The 14,426-nt window shown below is 42.6% G+C and overlaps 1 protein-coding gene across 1 annotated transcript in view; it reads right to left on the minus strand.

Moving 5' to 3' along the window:
* The window catches only part of LOC146833907 (coagulation factor XIII B chain-like), a 1,069,530-nt gene that overhangs the window by 429,029 nt on the left and 626,075 nt on the right, over positions 1-14,426 (minus strand). The gene's annotated exons all lie outside the window — the stretch shown is intronic.

Below are 14,426 nucleotides of genomic sequence, written 5' to 3' on the forward strand. Positions count from 1 at the left end.
AACATGTGTGAAACCTATGGTTTTTTAAGTGAATTTGCACGTTTTTTTAAATGCTAAGTTATGTATGTATTATTATTTTTTTAATATATTTATTTTACAATAACTACGTATTAAAATTTATATTTTTTTCTTTTTGGGGTTTTCACCGTGCGCGCACGATGCGCGTACCCCCGCGATTTAAAAAAAAATGTTCTGCCTTCGGGGTCCTTCAGGGACCCCCTGACAAAGGCTAGGGGGTCAGGAACTCTCTACCCTGCCCCCTTTTCACGTTCCCTACCTTCCTTTTTCACTCTCGCACTGAAAACAAACAAAATGGCGCCCGACACTTCCTGATTTCGACCTATTCGAACGTTGACTAACATGTAACCACCAATCAGAATTACGCTCACGCACGTTAGGGTGCTCGCACGGTGCGCGCTTATATATATTTATATGCTTTTAAATGCTATTTTCTCAGGAACTACTGAACAGATTGACACCAGACCTGCAAAAGGCACTTCCCTGACCTGAGGACTACCTCTCTGCCAAATTTCAAGTAATTCTGTTCAGCCGTTCGGGCTGTACCTTCGACTAAAGGTCCTATGGGAAAATGCATGGGGAAAACGCGTTTTGGGATCCCCTTTTTTCTCGGCCCCCACTTGACGAACCGCCCCGAGACTTTCAGGGTAGGAGCTGAGCGGAGCGCCCCATTAGTTTTGAAAATTTCGCGAGGATTCGTCAACCGGCGCCAAAGTTATTCAAAATAGAATTTTCAGATTTCCTATGGAAACACGGTCCTAACTATAACTATCTACTGGCGACCGCCAGTAGATAATATATATATATATATATATATATATATATATATATATATATATATATATATATATATATATGTATATATATATATATATCTATATATATATAAAAGGTGGCAACAGAATTGAAGAGCCTGTATTCTCTGACAGCCAGGGCACCGAGGAAATACAGTAAACATGATAATCAGTATTTCCAACTGATGCAGAAACTAAGAACTAACAATAATGTCATAGTTCGGCAATCGGACAAAGGCGGTAATGTGGTCCTATGGCCCAGGGAACAGTACATGGAAGAAGCCCTTGCTCATCTCAATAATCGTAACTGCTACAAATTGAGTTCTCTCCAAATAATGAATGCAGCACGTCAGGACTGCTACAGCAAGTTATTAGCTTGGAAGTCGGCAGGTTTGATTACAATGGATGAATTTAGGTTTCTCAAAGTTGACCACCCAATTGCTCCAGTTATATATTTCATCCCAAAAATTCATAAAAGAATGGACAGACCCCCTGGTAGACCGATCATCTCAGCCAGGGGTAGCTTGTTGGAGAATGTGTCTAAGTATGCCGACCACTTTCTACAAGAACATGTGAAAAGTCTCCCTTCCTATATACAGGACACTGGGGACTTTTTGAGGAAGTTGGTCAATGTTCTATGGAGCCAAGATCTGTTACTCATCTCTATGGATGTCACGACCCTCTATACCAGTATTCAACACTTGGATGGGGTCAGGGCCTGTGAATACTATCTGAACCGTAGAGCCATGGGAATGTACTCTCATAATAAGATGTTACTTACTATGATTTCTATGTGTTTAGAGAACAACTACTTCCTCTTCCAACACCAGGTATACCAGCAGACGCGAGGGGTGGCCATGGGGGCTTGCTTTTCTCCCAGTTACGCATGTTTGCATATGGGTTACTGGGAGGAGCGGGTCCTCATGGCCAAATACCACGCAATCATGGAGTCCAGTATTATCTGTTGGTATAGATTTATTGATGATTTGTTTTTGATATGGCGAGGTGATGAATGTAGTGCCCGAAGGATCCTCGAAGCAATCAACATCAATGATTTGAACCTGCAGTTTACTTTTGAAATCAGTAGTCAGTCAGTTTTCTTTTTAGATGTTGAAATATTTGTTTGCAATAATCAACTACAAACCAGATTACATAGAAAGGGCACTGCGGGGAATACAGTGTTACCTGTATTCAGTCATCACCCACAACATTTAATCAACAGTATTCCCTTTGGTGAAATGCTAAGAATGCGACGTATTTGTAGAAGGGATGCTGATTTCTTCAAAGCACAATGTGACTGCAGGGACCGATTCAGGGAGAGAGGGTATTCTGAATCTATACTCTCTAGAGCAGTGCTGAAAGTCAATAACATAACCAGAATCATGGCACTGGCACCAAAAGCAACCCCAGTACACAATCCAATAGTTGGTACCACTGAGGACACACGGATTATATTAACATTTAGTGCACAACACAAATCTGTGCGAAAAATCATTAACAATAATTGGGCATTAGTCCGTGCTGACCCTGTGTTAGGCAATCAAGTATCGAAGAAACCCAAAATTGCTTTTAGGAAAGCACGCTCAATGAGTAATTTGCTAGTGAGCAGCAGTCCTGAATTGAGTCAGTCTAAATCCTGGTTAACAGCAAGAAAAGGGTTTTTTCGCTGTAATTCTTGTAAAGCATGCAGATATGGAGTGAACTGCAGAACATATTTGACTTCATTTCTTCCAGAGCCTGTTCCGATCTCCAAATATCTGAACTGTAGGACGGATTTTGCAGTGTATGTGCTGGAGTGCTCCTGTGGCCTGCGGTATGTTGGCTGTACCAAGCTGCAGGTTCATAAGCGGGTACTCCAGCACATGCGAGCAATCACCAATAAGGATTTGACTTACCTGGTTGCACGCCACTTTAAGGAGCACCACGCCAGTAAACTGGAGGCTTTCAGTTACTGGGCGGTGGACTCAATTCCAACGTTGAGAAGGGGAGGCAACCGGGAGGTCGCACTTAGGAGATTGGAAACTGAGTATATTTTAGAGTTGGCCAGCAAGAGTCCCTGAGGATTAAATTTGAGCGAGGACTTTTACACTCATCTATAAAACTGGTCAATTATTATCTCTACATTATGTACAGGATTACAGAACCATAACGAGTTCTAGTTACATGCTGCTATATACTTGTTTTGTAAGTAATACTAAATTTTAACAAGTTTTTACACACACTTTTTTGCACATAGGGTTTATCTCTTCTTTTTTTAATAAATTGTATTGTATATTTATTAACAATTGATGTCACGGATGTGACTTCCAGTTATTGATATGCATACTTGCACTAATTAGCACAGTCACTTTATTTCAGCAAGGGTTTCAATAGAAGGGCCCCATTAGGGCCGCATTATGAAACAAGCAACGTGTCTTATTTATGAAAACTAATTGTGAAAGACTATCTCCTTCTCTTTGTTCCAAAGGGAAGGTTTTAAAACAATTATTATGGTAACATCAAATTGCATTATGCAGCTTAATAAGTTAATTCAAATGACTTATATGCCATATGTTTTTACAATGAACATTTGTTTATTTATTTTTTTAAACAAATTACCCTGTTAAAAAATGAAGTTGTAATTAGCATTAAGCTGGAAATAGATAGTATTTATACAGTAATTATAACTTTGTGGGGCATAGTCATGTGAAGACAGACTATTATTGGACATGTTGCCTGATTGTTTATGTCTATGATTTACTTCTTGTTGCACATGTGACTCACTTAAGTGAATATAATTGGTAAACCCGCTGTGTTGCGCATCATGTGACCAAGGCCTGTGACGGGCTGAAACGCGTAATGGCGGCGGTGGTGTCTTCTATATTTAAATAAATTATTGTATCTTTCACCGCACCTTGGGTCTGCTTCCGTTCTTTGAGGACACTTCTTCAACTTGTGAGACGGAGTTTTCTTATATATATATATATATATATATATATACAATGTATTTTCAATTGGAGCACTATAAATATGAAATATGTGAGCCGACCCTTGGTGCTAGGGTTTACTTCGGCAGTTGATAGTGGTGCTCAGAGATTACACTGAGCGCAGTGGGCCTCAGGTGGGCTATGCTTCCTCTTCTTCAGTTTAGGTCCGCTCTTAGCACATTTGGGTCTCACTTGGCAGCACAGCTGTCCGCAAGACCTATTGTTCCCAGTTATCTAAAATATATACAGAGGGGTCTTTGACTTCACCCAGAAGAGGATGCTCTTGCACCTAATGCTATTGGCTGCCTGAACCATTTTATACTTTATGGACTGCTTACACTGCAATACATGTGATACCTTTTTTGTCGTATCAAAAGTACAATGTATACACTGTGTTTTTTTTGGGGTGGGGGGTTGTTGACTGTTTTTCACTGCAACTTTTTTTTTTAAATTATTTTGTTCAGGACTCAAAAATAGAGGCAAGGCCTATAGGCTTTGCTAGTGTTCAATTTATTGTGCTCTAGCAGTCTGATGGTTTTCTGTAGTCTTGGGTAATTTGATTCCAACCTTTTCCATTTCTGATTTTGAATAATCAGATTTGTTTTGGATGCGTCAGTTATTAGGATTCCCTTAGGGTCACCTACACACCTTGAAATGTATGAATCGTCACTGCAGGTTTATGTTTAAATGATAATTTCTCCTCATGGATGCTCGTCCTCTGTGGCACGGCCTTTTCGCAATAGCAAATTGGTTGTAAGATAAGAGGATATGAGACTCCTAGAAAGTGCACAGGCACACGGACAATGCAAGTCTGAATCGAATTTAGGGCATTTTGTTTTGTTCCTGGAAACTTCTTTTGGGTTCTTGGAATGGATTTGGCACAAAGGAGGGGCCTGTCAGAGTCAATATATCCATGCACACTAGATCTTGTCAGATGTGTCCTCTTAGTCTGCCCTTTAACCTCAAAAACCTTGGTTACTAGTTTCTAGTCTCTAACCCATTCTGGTCAGTGGCAAGCAAATTTGGGGAAGGTGGTACAGACATCACTAACTAGGATAACAGTGAAATGTCTGCAAATTCGCAGAAATTGTGGTTGGACAATGCATGGGATAGGGAGATGGTCTCGAAGGTATTTGCTATTTGTGCCTAGACAATGACCTTCACGGCACATACCTTTGCAAGTTTAACTTTTCTTAACCAGACTGCAGTGGCATTAAGTTTTCAACAAACGAAAAATATGCAAATTCACAGGTGATATATAAATGAAGGAGCTCTGGGTTCGTAATCCAGTGGCCAGTACCCCCTCAGTAGCTGCATCATGTTACAGAAGTGATGGGATCCTGTCTGAAGTGTCCTTGAGAACAACTTGAAGCCCAAGAGGTCCAGATGGTATGAATAGAAATACTTCAGTCCCGCGTGCGCAGTCGGAACGTGCAAATGACATCATTCTGGTAGAAAATGTGGCCACCTTACGTCTCTGATGCTACTTTTATTGGGCTTGTTCATTTGTGAAGTTCTCTTTTGCCTAACTCTGCAGATTTTCTACAATAAATGTAAGGCTCTCGCTGTAAATATTAGCAGAGCACGACTCTGAGTGTAGACGTCAGTACAGCATTAAAAGAACAACAAAGCGTCTTCAGAGTAGGGGTCAGCCTTGAGGTCATGTGCCCATCATTGCCTCGCCCTAGAGGACAGGATTTTAAGACGTCTGCCCTACCTTGCCAGCATTGCGCCAGTCTTCACCATCTGTCACCTGCATTTGCTTACCTTTGAGTATTGTGCAGAGCTTGTGGTAGTTTGTGTATTTGTAAAGCACACTATGACCCGCAAGAGTATTCTAACACTGAGCAGATGTGTGCATAGCACTGCCAGGGCTAGGTTGGTGAATTCAATGTTCAGGTCTTCCGCTTTGCTTCTTGTGGATTCAAAAAGAGGGAAGAAGCTCTGATCGGGTGTGGAGGACCGCACATGCATTGGGAGCGATTTAAGAGATTTGTTTCTGTTTATGTGTCTGTGGGTGCAAGTAGAAGTCCTGCGGAGTGGAGGTGCCTGGGTGGTTGATGGAAGGAGATGCATCTTTTCAGGTAGGTGAGGCCTACATTGTGTAGTGCCTTGAATGTGTGTATGAGAAGCGTGAATTGAGCGCATTTGTGTATCAGGAGCCTGAGGTGTGGTGTAATGTGAGTTGTGTGTAGGAGGTTAAGGATAAGTCGGACTACTGAGTTCTGAATGGTTTGCCGTCCTTTTGAGTTGCTTGGTGATCCCAATGTAGAGGGTGTTGCCGTCGTCCATTTTGCTGGTGACTTTGGTTAGGTAAATGTCATGCTCACTGTTGATTAGGAGAAGAGGCACTGGATTTATGTTGGAGTGTTTTTTACAGTTATTGATTAACCAGACTTGCTACATAACTCACAATCGACATAATTTGAAGACTCTAACGAAAATGTTTTTTTGCCTGAAGAGATCTAATCACAAAAGAAGTGCAGCTTTTGGTGCCGAAATGTGGAGGACCCCTTGGAAAGTTAAGTGGTAGCCTGTTAGTTGCTGATTGAGGTAATCGTGTTGAAATGGTACGAGCAAAGTAAAACCTTTGCCCGTAGAGTAATAATATTGGTTACAACGACAAAACGGCCATAGATTAAATAGCCTTGAGTCTCATAATGGAACTTTTCTTGCCACATAATTGTATCCAACCTGCTGCATAACCTGATCCTTCATTACCACATAACCCCAGTGTCCATGCTTATGTCATTCAAGGTTTTGATTACTACAGAATGGCAGCCTCTCTTTCATGGCAGTCTTTTTCCCTTCCATCACTAAAATATGCAGAAGGTTAAAACGGAAAAAAAGATGGACAATGGTGCGGTCAAGAAATTGGGCAGAATACAGTCTGCTTTAATCACGTCAAGAGCCTCTCGGCCATGGTGGCAATGCTTTGGAAGGGACAGAGCAGCACATGCCCTTTCCGCGCGTTTTCTTCCATATATAGAAGTATTTCTGAAAAGTTGGCATCTCTGCCCAGAACCTCCTTCCCCGTCTTACAAAGGCTGCACACATGTCTGCATCAGATGAACAAGGGCGCCTTTAGCCCACTTCCTGGGCCCTTCTCAAGAACCTCGGAGCAGGGTGCTTGCTGCACACAACATATTGCATTGCAGCTCATTACAAACAGAGCTACTGTGGGTTTAATACTGTGCGCATGGTAGGCTTCGCACACTTTGCTGCACGTCGTTGTTAATTTTAGAGCACTGCCCAAAATGCATTTGTATTTTTGCCGGATACTGAGCTTCAATTTGCTAACTGACCTTAAGGAACATATTTATATTAAATTAGGCAACATTTTATATATATATATATATATATATATATATATATATATATATATTACCTTTACACTTCCTCGTATCAGCCGGGATGCTTTTGCAGCGGTGCGCGCCAGGGTTCGAGGTAGCCCTGTATTAAAATTCAAACACCATGTACACGAATGTACTCGCACATTCCTTCGTCAAGAATACAATGCGATCTCAAAAGTGCTTGGGAATCCTTTTTATTTTCATGGCACCAAACCGAGAAAACCCTAACGTGTTTCGGCGTCATCACGCCTTGCTCACGGGTGAATTCCTTTTATTTCACTGCATACATATATACAAGTTATCTCGTGCACTGTGATCTCGTAACCGACATAAAAGGTGGACATGCGCTGAAAGCGTATTACAAATCATTGGAAAAGCATCGGACATTTTGTAATGAGTTCACAAGTGCATAAATCGTACTTAACATGCTCAAACAATGTTCATCTCTTAATTCATTTTAAAATGAAAGATGTAAATGAATTCATACATTGGCAAAAACTATTATAATATTCACGTCTTTTCATTCAAGACTTCTGCTGTGATATCATGAATCATGTTTGAGAGAAAACTATTTTCTCATGCTTTTCCCACAGAGGTTTGGAAAGTGATCTATAAGCTAAACTGAGAGCATATTTTCTGTAAATTCACATTATCTTTCTCAGTCATGTGAGAATAAAGTCTGACATTCTCAGTAAAACATGTACATCCAACAAGGGCAGACCGACTGTCAGTTGATTCCTTTGTGTTCTACTGCAGCTTTCCAGAGTGTTCTACAGAACAACTAGAGTGCTAACAGTCCTACTTATGACAAACGTATTGCACATCTGAAGCCATCTTGATTGGAATAAAGTGGTAACTCTTAAAACATTTAATTTAAAAAGGAACAAAATGAGGGGGTTCATTTTGCCATAGAAAGTATGATTAGTGCTGCAGAAAGAAAAATTAGGGCACATTTTGAGTGACTTCTCAAATCCTCCTCTATTTCATTAAAATATTCTGACATGCAGACTGAAACATGCACTTTCAATACCAGCAGCAGACTTCCCTGGCGAGCAGTAGCTTTACTACAGTGATCTAATAAGCAACTAGAGTGCTAACATTCAGAATTTATGGCAAATGCGTGTCACATCTGAATGCCTTCTTGATGGAACCAAAGTAAAAAACTGAAAGTATTTCCTACTGAGGAGACTGCAGTAAATGAGGAAATTAGGAAACTTCATAACAAATAAATCTCCCAAGATGGCCACCAGAGACAAAAGAGCCCAAATGTAGCCCAAATATCACCCAGATGTAGCCCAAGTATAGCCCAATGACAGAATGTCCCAGAGTGTTCTTAAGAACAACTAGAGCGCTTACTGTCTTACTTATGACAAAAGTATGGCACACCTGAAGCCATCTTGATTGTAATAAACTGGTAACACTTAGAACATTTAATTTAAAAAGGAACACAATGAGGGGGGTTCATTTTGCCATAGAAATTATGATTAGTGCTGAAGAAAGAAAAATTAGGGCACATTTTGAGTGACTTCTCAAATCCTCTTCTATTTCATTAAAAAATTCTGATATGCAGACTGAAACATGCACTTTTAATACCAGCAGCAGACTTCCGTGGTGAGCAGTAGCTTTACTACAGTGATCTAATGAGCAACTAGAGTGCTAACATTCAGAATTTATGGCAAATGTGTGACATATCTGAATACCTTCTTGATGGAATCAAAGTAAAAAACTGAAAGCATTTCCTACTGAGGAGACTGCAGTAAATGAGGAAATGAGGAAACTTCATAACAAATAAATCTCCCAAGATGGCCACCAGAGACAAAAGAGCCCAAATGCAGTACAAATATCACTCAGATGTAGCCTACATGTAGCCCAATGACAGAAGTGTGCAAAACACTTATTTTTTGTGTATTTGCAGTTTTATATAGTGCAGACTTGTCATGTATTGGAGTGCTTTACATGAGCATTGGTTACATCACACAAGATCAAATTCATTTTGGTTGTAGACATGGGGATATTAAGTGATTTGACCAGAATCAAAGCATGTTGAGCTGAAGCAGAAACTCCAACCTGGTTCCCCAGTTGCAAAGTCTGCAGCTCTGGAAGTAACACCACATCCTCTCCCCTAGGTGCAACATTTAATCAAGTGGTCAACTGGATATAAAAACATAAAGATTACAAATAATTTAAAAGTTCTTTGTCGCTATTTGAAAACTCAGAAAATATGTACTCATTTTAGTTTTTTAGAGCACTAACCATAATTGTGATGCAAATAAGACCCTCTCATATATGTAATTTCTAAAGGAAATGCTCTAGGTATTACAGTTTTGATTACATCAAGATGACGTCAGGCGTTCCATACTTTTGTAATAAATATAGAATGTTAGCAATCTAGTTGTTCTTTTGGGATACTGTTGAGAGGCATAGGCCAGGGGCACGGACTCTGAAAACTGAAGGCAGGTAGGAGAGTGCAGAGGCAACAATTTGACCACACTGCGCAGGCAGGAAGGGCAGTGGCAGCACAACAGACAGTGGAAAGGGCAGTGGAAAGGGGGGCAGGGGCAACAAACCAACAATACAGGCTGTGGCAATATAATAGACCATTGTGGGCAGAAGGAAGAGGCAATGGTAGTACAACCATACATGCCAACAGACCCGTTTCAGCCAGGAAACGTCCAATGTTTTAAAGCTCAAATGGGCTTTATTTGATCTGTCTCCTGTCTACAATCTCCTCTTTTTCAATGTAACTCAAAGAGGAAAATCAATACCCCAGTTTTTTTTCAAAATCTCCCTCTTACCAAGTTCAAAATGTTCTCAAGTATGGTACATTGGATCGTGGTAGGCAGGAGGAATTGGGGTAGGGACATGGATTTGGATAACAGAGCACAGGAGGGACATGGAGAGGTGCACCAAACTGGCCCTACAGGGCAGGCATCAGGGTTTGCAGCAGCACAATACACCACACAGGGCATGCGGGACGGGAGTGCAACACAACAATCCATAGAAAGCAATAGGGAGGGGACAGGACCATGCACATGGACAACAGAGAACAGAGGGGAAAGAGGCAAAGGTAGCTAGCTGACCATAATGGACAGACAGGAGAGAAAACTGCAGCATAACAGACCATAAAGGGCAGGAGGGATGGATCAGGGGCATTACAATGGAACAGACAAGCCAGGAGGGAGGGAATAGGGGTCTGCACATGGAAACAGAGGGCTGGGGGCAAGGGGGCAGGGCAGGAGCAGCAAGATGACAATGGAGGTCAGGCAGGATGGGCACTAGAAACAAGACACACGATGGAGAGCAACAGTGAGACTATGAAGGCATACACACAGACCATGGAGGGAAGGTGGGAGGGGGTCAGGGGCAGCTAGCTGACCACACAGGACAGGTGGGAGGGGCCACTGCAGCACAGAAGACCATGCATGGCAAGCAGGAGGGTTAGTGGCAGCACAATGGCTATGATGGGTAAGAAGGAGGGTGCAGGGGCATGCACAAAGGACCATGGAGGATAGAAGGGAGGGTCAGGACCTGGGCACAGACAAGAGAGTTCAGGGGAAGGGGCCTCACAACAGACCACGTGGGGCAAGCAGGAGGAACAGTTGCAGCACAACAGACCAGGGAGGGCAGAAGGGTGTGGCAGTAAAATGGACCATGGAGGACAGGAGGAAGGGGATAGGGACATGGCATATGGACAGGAAGGGTGGAGGTGGCAGGGACAGGTTACAGTCATCTGACAATGCTAGGCAGGTGGGAGGGGAGTGGCAGCTCAACAGAACACTCAGAGTAGATAGGAGTGGCAGGTCCATGGAACAAGGTGGGCAAAAAGGATGGAGCAGGGGCATGCACAAAGACATCGGAGGCCAGGGGGGAGAAGAATAGGGGCAGCAAGCTTAGCACAGAGGTTAAGCAGGAGGTCAATGATGGGCCATAGAATTGGGCAATGGAGGGCAGGAGGAGTGGACTGGTACATCATGCTAAATGGAGGGCAGTGGCGGCACATCAGACCATGCATGGCAGGAGGGAGGAGGCTAGTCCATGGATTCAGACAACAGAGGATTGGGAGGAGGTGGATGGGGCAGCAAGCTAACTGTTCAGAGAAGGTGGGTATTAGGAACTTTATTGTTTTTAAAATGTGTGTCTGTGCGAACTACTTAAAATATGAACAAGTATGCAGCATAATCTCACTTTTATTCAGGAAGAAGAGGACGTTTGTGACTGTGACTCCGGGCTCACTTGGCAGAAACACCCCCTGACCCTCCACCCCCATCGCAAAATGTAATGCCTGTGAAAAGGGTAGGTGGATGCAGTGTTATATAGAACATAGTCCTGAGAGCATGATTGAAAATGAAAACTAGATATAGTATATGGCATAAGCTATGCACCATAAAGTGTGATATAAGATGAACCGGGGCGTCAAATATAATATGCAATACATTGGGCGCAATGCTAGATTCATTGGAGAGCGCGAGATAGCACAGGCACTAGCGCGTGCTATGCGATATGCGCCTTTGAGTGTAATATGCACAGGGCAGTGTTGTGTAACCTAACTAGTCTCTAAAGTTGTAATATAAAATATGTGTTGGGGAGTGTAACGTTGTATATGCACTGTGACAAAGATGTGGATCCCAGATTGTAATATGTATGGCATAGCGCTGTGCGTTATAACATAGGCATCGAGGAAGGCACGTTAGATGGGGCAATATAACCCGGGGGTTTCTTGCATATTTTGGTCGAATTTTTGTCGAATCCCCTTTGAATGGCTTGGTGTGTGTGTGTATTAAATGTACCCGTCAATAGCTACCCATGTTTGTATAAATAAACGACAAGGGTGTCTACTTGGAGAGTACCCACCGGCGGGGGCGCCGGGATTAGGCACGGTAGGGCGTCAGACACGTCAGAGCTTCACTAGCGGTGTAAATACATTCCACGTGGACTCATTGTATGCATAGTCGCCTTTTAATGAATATCACGCAAATCGTCATGGTGATAGGTACATACGGTTTGTCCAGCATGTCCTAGGTGTTTCTATAAATATATATATTTTTAAAAATAATTTTAAAAAAAAAGGCCTCTCATTGCATGCTGGGACTCGCTTTATTTAAAACATTTATCCATCCTTGAGTAGGATCCATAAAGCGAGTACAAACGGAACCCACTCAGGGTATTCAATGTCGATAGCTCCAGGGAAATACAAGTCCCAGCATGCAATGAGAAGAGCCCACTAAGGGCGACAACCAATGAACACATACGGTGAAAATTCAAATAAAAGGAGCACCTCCCAATGACTCGTGACAGCCTATGATTAAGGGGCAGCAAGCCCTGAAACGCGTCAGGCATTATTCCACCGTGATGCAAAGGTCGGGTCAAATCAATGAAAACCAGGGGGGGCGTGGCTTCGGCGTCTTCGGTGATGGCCGCCGATTTCGGGAGCTTCGTGGTGCCGTGACACAGTGCACCCTCTCCAGGATATTTTCGCTCCTTTTCGGAGCGCGGAAAGTGCATTTATCAGCGTCGGAAGTGTATCCTGATGCAACGCAATATCTTTCCCACCGTTTGGTGAGCTTCTAACAGCTTTTTCTCCTCAAAACGGCCGAAATGCACTCGCAGCCGCCATTTTGTTTTCATTTTTCAGGCGTTTTTCGCATTCCCTGCTATTCTACCTCAGAAGTTGCGTATTTTCGCCTGAAATGACTGCCTAACCAGAATCTTTCTATTTTTCTATGGTCTCATTGATTTCCTGTGTTATGATGCGCTTGGGTCTTCATATTTGAACATTGCAGCTGTGCTATTTATTTACCTCAAGTTATTTGGCTTCACGTCTGGATCTGGATTTGTGGGTTAAAAACTGATTTGTCAAGGCTCCATATTTCTGCCAGCTTGCTTTGCTTTGCGTAACAATACTCTCCGGGTCAGAATCTTTTGGAGCCGTCACCAACATTTCTGCGTCTAGAGTGGTATTGTGTTTGTTCTCAATTTGGAAGCTTTCTACAGTGATTTTGTTCTCTGGAACTTTGCTGAGAATCTCCCTCTTTCAATTCTAAACTATGGCGACATCTCGGACCAGCCGTAAAGAAGTGCCGCAATCCGCTGGTGCCTCTTTAGAGGACTTCAACCCTTTTACTATTTTACCAGAAAATACAGATGAAGCTCTCAGTGACTCTATGGCCATAAAAGGCTCCTCTTCTTCTACGACTTGTTTGGGCTCCAAACAGGGGTCTAAAATTCCATCTTCAGCTCCCTTCACACCTAGAAAAAGAGGGAAAGCGAATCCTCCATCTCCCACTAACTCCTCTACGCCTCTTTCAATGGAACTTCTTCTTGAGGAGATCCGTGCCCTCAAACCCTATATGGAGGAAACCAACACCCGTTTGCTGAGCTTAGAGGATAACTGGTCTCACACTGAGCAGTGGGTTGATGTTCTGGAGAAACGTGTTGACGCTGTTCAGGAGTTCGCTGACAAGGTTCCTCTTATTCATAAAGATGTTGAACGTCTTCAGCAACAGGTTGAACAGTTGGAAAATCGTAATAGGCGTAATAACTTACGCATTTATGGTTTGGCTGAAGGTTCTAACGCCATATCCTATTTTCAGACATTTCTTCCGACTCTTCTTGGTCTTCCGGAATCTCCTCCATTAAATATCCAGCGTGCACACCGTTTGGGCCAGAGTCCCCGTTCTCCATCTTCATCAACAAAACCCAGAGGAGTAATTTTGTACTTTCTGGAGTATACGGATCTACTTAAGGTCTTACAAGCAGCCAAACAAAGAGGAAACATTTTCTGGAATGGTTCCAACATCTTCTTCGCTCAGGATTATGCCAAAATAACTGCTGACCGTCGAAAATGGTTTATAGATATGAGACCAGCTCTACGCAGTTTGAACGCACGTTACGGCTTATTCCACCCCTGCCTTTTTAAAGTGACTCACAACAACAGAACCACCAACTATGAAGACCCAGCTGTCCTGCAACAATTTTTGGACTTTTGTAAAGGAATTTCCATGGATATCTCTAAACCATGATATGTCGTGTAGTGTTTGTTGCGTATCTACCCGTAAATGTACACTTCGTGTGTATCAGTCATATTCGTAAGTTTTTGGTGTCATTATCACGTCTCACATTAATTGTTATCTTATTTTATTTCTTTTTTACCAGGTTGTGGTTTCCGTGCTCCCCTACTTAATATTCTTCGTTTCGCCTGGATGGTCTTTCTCTGTGTACTTCGCGTCCTGCGTCCTCCCGTCTGACGTGTGGCCCTCCCCATATGGCTCCACCTACCCCGTTATTCTTGTTCTTTT

Source organism: Triturus cristatus, chromosome 4_2 (genome assembly GCF_964204655.1).
Source record: "Triturus cristatus chromosome 4_2, aTriCri1.1, whole genome shotgun sequence".
NCBI classification, from domain to species: Eukaryota; Metazoa; Chordata; class Amphibia; order Caudata; family Salamandridae; genus Triturus; species Triturus cristatus.